Genomic DNA, 8,133 nt, shown 5'->3' with positions numbered 1-8,133 from the left:
ACTGGACACACACACACTGGACACGCTGGCCACCCACTCAAACTGGACAAACACACACACACACACTCACTGGACAAACGCACAACGGACATGGAAACACACTGGACACACACACACACACACTGACACACATAAACACTGACACACACTGAACACACACAATGGACACTCACACGTGACAGGCTTGTAATATTTTCTGATCTTTTACCACTTTACATTTTTTATGATATATTTTACTGTTTGTGTTTGTACCACAGGAGGTTGGTGGGACCTTATTTAGGGAGGACAGGCTTGTAGTGGCTGGAGTGGAATAAGTGGAATGGTATCAAACACGTGGTTTCCATGTGTTCCATTTCATTCACTCTGTTCCAGACATTATTATGAGCCGTCCTCCCCTCAGCAGCCTCCTCTGGTATGTACTGTCCTTTATGTGAGAGAGATCCAACAAGGAATTACAATGTATGTATTACTTTTAATACCTGCAAATGACAAATAAACTACTGGAACTCCTTATGAATGTCTGCAGCCGACAAGAGGTGAAATTATTACCGGAATATTCTGCAAAATGTTGATGAAGACGTCACTCAATCCACCCAAAACAACATGCAGTCTTTCCACAAGACTCCCATGAAGTTATAGTGTGACGTTATGAGTCGACGTTAAAGTAACATTCTCACAACATACTGCACTTGTTTTATCCTGTTTTAGATGTATCCTCTGTTTAAACATTTAAACTCTTACAATAACACTGTTAAAATACCAATGTGATCATTTCTTGTCTTTTATGTTGGAAAAACAAATTGTACAATTATATGTGGACATACGCTCCATAGTTGTACAAGTATACATGAATATATTGTACTTTTCATAATAAACATACTTGAAACAAGAAAAAGCATGTTAATTGTGAAAACAATTTCGTTATTGATTTTTGCATTGCTTCTCCCTGTCTCATGTTGACGTTTGTCATGAATCTTGACCTGGAGGCAGACCTGTGCGATTTCCTCTAGATATGTCAGCTGCAAAGTCAGAAATGGCTGTGGAAAATAATGTTTTATGGTCTTAATTTAAGGGAAGGATTAGCAGTGTGGTTAGGGTTGAGATTAGGATTAAAATCTGATTGTATTACTTTGTGCCTGTGCCAGCTAGGGAATACTTTGCTGAACTGCCTCCAGGGCAAGATTCATGACAATAAATGCCAACCTGCCTCCAGAACAAGATTCATGACAATAAATGCCAACCTGCCTCCAGAACAAGATTCATGACAATAAATGCCAACCTGCCTCCCAGTCGTCCCCTCCTTATCTTTACAAGGCTGCAGAACATGGAAGCTAGTGATATGGGGGTTCTCTCATAACCCTCAGTCCCCAGGTGGGTAGATGGCAGGTTGAATAAAGAGAAGCTAGTGATGTGGGGGTTCTCTCATAACCCTCAGTCCCCAGGTGGGTAGATGGCAGGTTGAATAAAGAGAAGCTAGTGATGTGGGGGGTTCTCTCATAACCCTCAGTCCCCAGGTGGGTAGATGGCAGGTTGAATAAATAGAAAACAATAGGCTACATAAAACAATCCATAAATGTATAATTATTATGTAATTTACACAAAACATTAACCTGTTGGGTCTAGGGGGCAGCATTTGCACGTCTGGATAAAAAAAATGTACCCGATTTAATCTGGTTACTAATCCTACCCAGTAACTAGAATATGCATATACTTATTATATATGGATAGAAAACACTCTAAAGTTTCCAAAACTGTTTGAATGGTGTCTGTGAGTATAACAGAACTCATTTGGCAGGCAAAACCCTGAGACATTTTCTGACAGGAAGTGGATACCTGATGTGTTGTATTGACTTTAAACCTCTCCCATTGAAAAACACAGGGGTTTAGGAATATTTTGGCACTTCCTATTGCTTCCACTAGATGTCACCAGCCTTTACAAAGTGTTTTGAGTCTTCTGGAGGGAGATCTGACCGAACAAGAGCCATGGAACGGTGATGTCCCATTAGACACCTGGCGCGCTACTTCATGTTGGGTACCCTCGTTCCAATACGTTATAAAAGGCTATGCATTCGTCCACCTTGAATATTATTCATGTTCTGGTTAAAAAAGGCCCTAATGATTTATGCTATACAACGTTTGACATGTTTGAACGAACGGAAATATATTTTTTCCCCTCGTTCATGACGAGAAGTCCGGCTGGCTTACATCATGTGCTAACGAGACGGAGATTTTTGGACATAAATGATGAGCTTTTTTGAACAAAACTACATTCGTTATGGACCTGTGATACCTGGAAGTGACATCTGATGAAGAGAATCAAAGGTAATGGATTATTTACATAGTATTTTCGATTTTAGATCTCCCCAACATGACGTCTAGTCTGTATCGCAACGCGTATTTTTCTGGGCACAGTGCTCAGATTATTGCAAAGTGTGATTTCCCAGTAAGGTTATTTTTAAATCTGGCAAGTTGATTGCGTTCAAAAGATGTAAATCTATAATTCTTTAAATGACAATATAATATTTTACCAATGTTTTCTAATTTTAATTATTTAATTTGTGACGCTGACTTGACTGCCGGTTATTGGAGGGAAACGATTTCCTCAACATCAATGCCATAGTAAAACGCTGTTTTTGTATATAAATATGAACTTGATAGAACTAAAAATGCATGCATTGTCTAACATAATGTCCTAGGAGTGTCATCTGATGGAGATTGTAAAAGGTTAGTGTATCATTTTAGCTGGTTTTATGGTTTTGGTGACCCTGTCTTTGACTTGACAAAACATTACACACAACTCTTGTAAATGTACTGTCCTAACATACTCTAAATTTATGCTTTCGCCGTAAAACCTTTTTGAAATCGTAAAACGTGGTTAGATTAAGGAGATGTTTATCTTTCAAATGGTGTAACATAGTTGTATTTTTGAAAAATTTGAATTTTGACATTTATTTGGATTCAAATTTGCCGCTCTTGAAATGCACCTGCTGTTGATGGAGTGCACCACAGGTGGCACGCTAGCGTCCCACCTAGCCCCAAGAGGTTAAGGACACCTTTTCTTTCCATGACAAACTGACCAGGCGTAACTCAATATTAGGAAGGTATCCTTAATATTTTGTCCACTCAGTGGCTCTGACCCTTTACGTAACAGTCAATCCTCTTTGCCAGGAACCTTCTGTAATGGTTGCTGTCGGATAAAGCGGACCAAGACGCAGCGGGGAAATGTGCACTAATCTTCTTTTTTTATTTAATTGGCAAAGAAGGTGAACCAAAAATAAACACATACACCAAAAAGACACAACGACGACGAATTAGTCTGGTAATGCAAAAGGCACACAGAACAATCTCCCACAAAACACAAACATAACACATACCAATATATAGGACTCTCAATCAAAGGCAACTACAAACACCTGCCTCCAATTGAGAGTCCAACACCCAAATACCTAACATAGAAATACTAAACTAGAGAGAACATAGAAATACAAAAAACATAGAACATAACCCAAAACCCGGAAATAATAAATCAAACACCCTTCTAAGCAAACCACCACCCCGAACCACATAAATCAAATACCTTCTGCCACATCCTGACCAAACTACAATACAAATAGCCTCTATTACTGGTCAGGACGTGACACCTTCTTTAAATGTTCCCAAATGCTCCCACACTGCTGCTCTCTCACAGCTGCTCCAGGACCTCTTGGGTTGAGGAGTCATTCTCTTCTAACCTGATCACAGCTGCTCCAGGGCCTCTTGGGTTGAGGAGTCATTCTCTTCTAACCTGATCACAGCTGCTCCAGGGCCTCTTGGGTTGAGGAGTCATTCTCTTCTAACCTGATCACAGCTGCTCCAGGGCCTCTTGGGTTGAGGAGTCATTATCTTCTAACCTAATCACAAACAAAGACAAGATTCAAACAAATAAACATGGTCCAACATAATGGGGGGGGGGGGGAGGTATAGGGAAGGTAGGGGAGAGGAGTGGGGTATAGGGAAGGTAGGGGAGAGGAGGGGGTATAGGGAAGGTAGGGGAGAGGAGGGGGGCATAGGGAAGGTAGGGAGAGGGGGGGCATAGGGAAGGTAGGGGAGAGAAGGGGGTATAGGGAAGTTAGGGGAGAGGAGGGGGTATAGGGAAGGTAGGGGAGAGGAGGGGGGTATAGGGAAGGTAGGGGAGAGGAGGGGGTATAGGGAAGGTAGGGGAGAGGAGGGGGGTATAGGGAAGGTAGGGGAGAGGAGGTGGGTATAGGGAAGGTAGGGGAGAGGAGGGGGGGTATAGGGAAGGTAGGGGAGAGGAGGGGGGACTTCCTCCATGTCAGGTAAGCAGCCTCCAAGTCTACCCTCACCAACTGACCAGACTGAGTGAGTTCTGAACATCCCTCTGTCCTCTGATGCTGCGTCCAAGTCTTCTTGGGTCTTTCTGGTGTCTCTGTCTTGACTCTTTAGTGAGTTTTTTCAGTTCTTTCCCAGGCTGCCTGAAAAACACAAAAAGATGGCACATACATAAGAGTTATAAACTATCAAAATAAAGAGAGTCCCACACTCCATATATAAACTCCCAGTCATTTATGGGTATGTCATGACATTGGCCTGTGGGTAAGGTTTATGACCCCCCCCATAAATACCTTTCCCCCTTCCCCTCTCTTACTGACCCTACTGAAGGACTGCTGTCCTGTTAACCTGTTTAGGATAGGGGGCAGTATTGACACGGCTGGATAAAAAACGTACCCGATTTAATCTGGTTGCCACTCCTACCCAGTAACTAGAATATGCATATACTTATTACATATGGATAGAAAACACCCTAAAGTTTCTAAAACTGTTTGAATGGTGTCTGTGAGTATAACAGAACTCAAATGGCAGGTCAAAACCTGAGAGATTCCTTTACAGGAAGTGGCCTGTCTGACCATTTCTTGAACTTCTTTGCCATCTCTATCATTTACTAAGGATCTCTGCTCTAACGTGACACTTCCCACGTCTTCCATAGGCTCTCATAGCCCGGGAAAAAAGAGAATGTCGTCATTCCAGCCCCAGGCTGAAACACATTATCGCCTTTCTCAAGTGGCCCATCAAGAGACACTAGCTTATGCGCGTGACCCCGACCGCCCCCGCCTTTGGGATTTTTTCCTCTGTTTGCCGAAAAGGAGATTCCCTGTCGGAATTTTATCGCTTTTCTACGAGAAAAATGACGTAAAAATTGATTTTAAACAGCGGTTGACATGCTTCGACGTACGGCAATGGAATACTTTGAATTTTATTGTCAGGAATTGCGCCAAGCGCGCGACACTTCTTTACTATTTCGGATAGTGTCTGGAACGCACGAACAAAACGCCGCTATTCGGATATAACGATGGATTATTTTGGACCAAACCAACATTTGTTATTGAAGTAGACGTCCTGGGTGTGCATTCTGACGAAGACAACAAAAGGTAATGACATTTTTATAATAGTAAATATGATTATGGTGAGTGCTAAACTTGCCGGGTGTCTAAATAGCGAGCCCGTGATGCCTGGGCTATGTACTTAGAATATTGCAAAATGTGCTTTCACCAAAAAGCTATTTTAAAATCGGACATATCGAGTGCATAGAGGAGGTCTGTATCTATAATTCTTAAAATAATTGTTATGCTTTTTGTGAACGTTTATCGTGAGTAATTTAGTAAAATGTTAGCGAATTCCCCGTAAGTTTGCGGGGGGTATGCTAGTTCTGAACGTCACATGCTAATGTAAAAAGCTGGTTTTTGATATAAATATGAACTTGATTGAACAAAACATGCATGTATTGTATAACATAATGTCCTAGGGTTGTCATCTGATGAAGATCATCAAAGGTGAGTGCTGCATTTAGCTGTCTTCTGGGTTTTGGTGACATTATATGCTGGCTTGAAAAATGGGTGTCTGATTATTTCTGGCTTGGTACTCTGCTGACATAATCTAATGTTTTGCTTTCGTTGTAAAGCCTTTTTGAAATCGGACAGTGTGGTTAGATTAACGAGAGTCTTATCTTTAAATGGCTGTAAAATAGTCATATGTTTGAGAAATTGAAGTAATATGATTTTGAAGATTTTGAAAATCGCGCCACAGGATGGCAGTGGCTGTTACGTAGGTGGGACGAATTCGTCCCGCCGGTCCCATAGAGGTTAAGCAGTTCAACAAAAATGGTACTTACAGAGTGACCTTGTTTTGAGAAACTGTTTATTTCTGTATTACATAATTGCAACTTGCTGAAAAGTGTCAACAGTGTTCCTATCATCCTGATTAAGCAATACAGCAAAAATGGTTCTTTCAGAGTGCATCAAACATGATTTAGACCTTGTTTGTGAAAAACTATTTATTTCTGTATTTCATGATTGCAACTTGCTGAAAAGTGTCAACAATGTTCCTTTCATCGAGCTTAACCTCTTGGGGCTAGGTGGGACGCTAGCGTGCCACCCGTGGTGCACTCCATCAAAAGCAGGTGCATTTCAAGAGCGGCAAATTTGAATCCAAATAAATGTCAAAATTCAAATTTTTCAAAAATACAACTATGTTACACCATTTGAAAGATAAACATCTCCTTAATCTAACCACGTTTTACGATTTCAAAAAGGTTTTACGGCGAAAGCATAAATTTAGAGTATGTTAGGACAGTACATTTACAAGAGTTGTGTGTAATGTTTTGTCAAGTCAAAGACAGGGTCACCAAAACCATAAAACCAGCTAAAATGATGCACTAACCTTTTACAATCTCCATCAGATGACACTCCTAGGACATTATGTTAGACAATGCATGCATTTTTAGTTCTATCAAGTTGATATTTATATACAAAAACAGCGTTTTACTATGGCATTGATGTTGAGGAAATCGTTTCCCTCCAATAACCGGCAGTCAAGTCAGCGTCACAAATTAAATAATTAAAATTAGAAAACATTGGTAAAATATTATATTGTCATTTAAAGAATTATAGATTTACATCTTTTGAACGCAATCAACTTGCCAGATTTAAAAATAACCTTACTGGGAAATCACACTTTGCAATAATCTGAGCACTGTGCCCAGAAAAATACGCGTTGCGATACAGACTAGACGTCATGTTGGGGAGATCTAAAATCGAAAATACTATGTAAATAATCCATTACCTTTGATTCTCTTCATCAGATGTCACTTCCAGGTATCACAGGTCCATAACGAATGTAGTTTTGTTCAAAAAAGCTCATCATTTATGTCCAAAAATCTCCGTCTCGTTAGCACATGATGTAAGCCAGCCGGACTTCTCGTCATGAACGAGGGGAAAAAATATATTTCCGTTCGTTCAAACATGTCAAACGTTGTATAGCATAAATCATTAGGGCCTTTTTTAACCAGAACATGAATAATATTCAAGGTGGACGAATGCATAGCCTTTTATAACGTATTGGAACGAGGGTACCCAACATGAAGTAGCGCGCCAGGTGTCTAATGGGACATCACCGTTCCATGGCTCTTGTTCGGTCAGATCTCCCTCCAGAAGACTCAAAACACTTTGTAAAGGCTGGTGACATCTAGTGGAAGCAATAGGAAGTGCCAAAATATTCCTAAACCCCTGTGTTTTTCAATGGGATAGGTTTAAAATCAATACAACACATCAGGTATCCACTTCCTGTCAGAAAATGTCTCAGGGTTTTGCCTGCCAAATGAGTTCTGTTATACTCACAGACACCATTCAAACAGTTTTGGAAACTTTAGAGTGTTTTCTATCCATATATAATAAGTATATGCATATTCTAGTTACTGGGTAGGATTAGTAACCAGATTAAATCGGGTACATTTTTTTTATCCAGACGTGCAAATGCTGCCCCCTAGACCCAACAGGTTAATAAAGACACTTATAGTACAATATTATGGGGAATAGGAATGGGAGGGCTACTTACACCATTTTGGGAAGGGATCACAGCAGTGATTGAATGAGGGTATGAGGCATGAGTTGAGGTGTTCAGAGGCTTGACCAGTGCAGGACAGGATTTGACCGGGAAGACAATAACACAAAAACACTACACAGTGAGACAAAAGAGCTAAGAATGAGTTAGTCCAAGCAAGGAGTCAAATCATAGATGTGTAATAATGTGATTGTGATTGACTCTATATAAAGTAATGACAGAAAAATTGACAGGGGTTCC

At 40.6% G+C, this 8,133-nt stretch overlaps 1 long non-coding RNA gene across 1 annotated transcript; it reads right to left on the bottom strand.

The window, feature by feature from the left end:
- Positions 1 to 3,219: 3,219 nt before the first annotated feature.
- On the bottom strand, positions 3,220 to 4,491 carry LOC145867241 (uncharacterized). Its single transcript, XR_014383268.1, has 2 exons — positions 4,352 to 4,491; positions 3,220 to 3,890 (listed from the first exon to the last, which is right to left on the bottom strand). It is a non-coding gene; the product is annotated as an uncharacterized LOC145867241 (long non-coding RNA).
- Between the last annotated feature and the right edge of the window lie 3,642 nt (positions 4,492 to 8,133).

Source organism: Salmo salar, unplaced genomic scaffold (assembly GCF_965601325.2).
Source record: "Salmo salar unplaced genomic scaffold, fSalSal1 ptg000257l, whole genome shotgun sequence".
In the NCBI taxonomy this organism is placed as follows: Eukaryota; Metazoa; Chordata; class Actinopteri; order Salmoniformes; family Salmonidae; genus Salmo; species Salmo salar.
The sequence above is the reverse complement of the archived record's forward strand: the minus strand, read 5'-3'. Positions and strand labels throughout refer to the sequence as shown.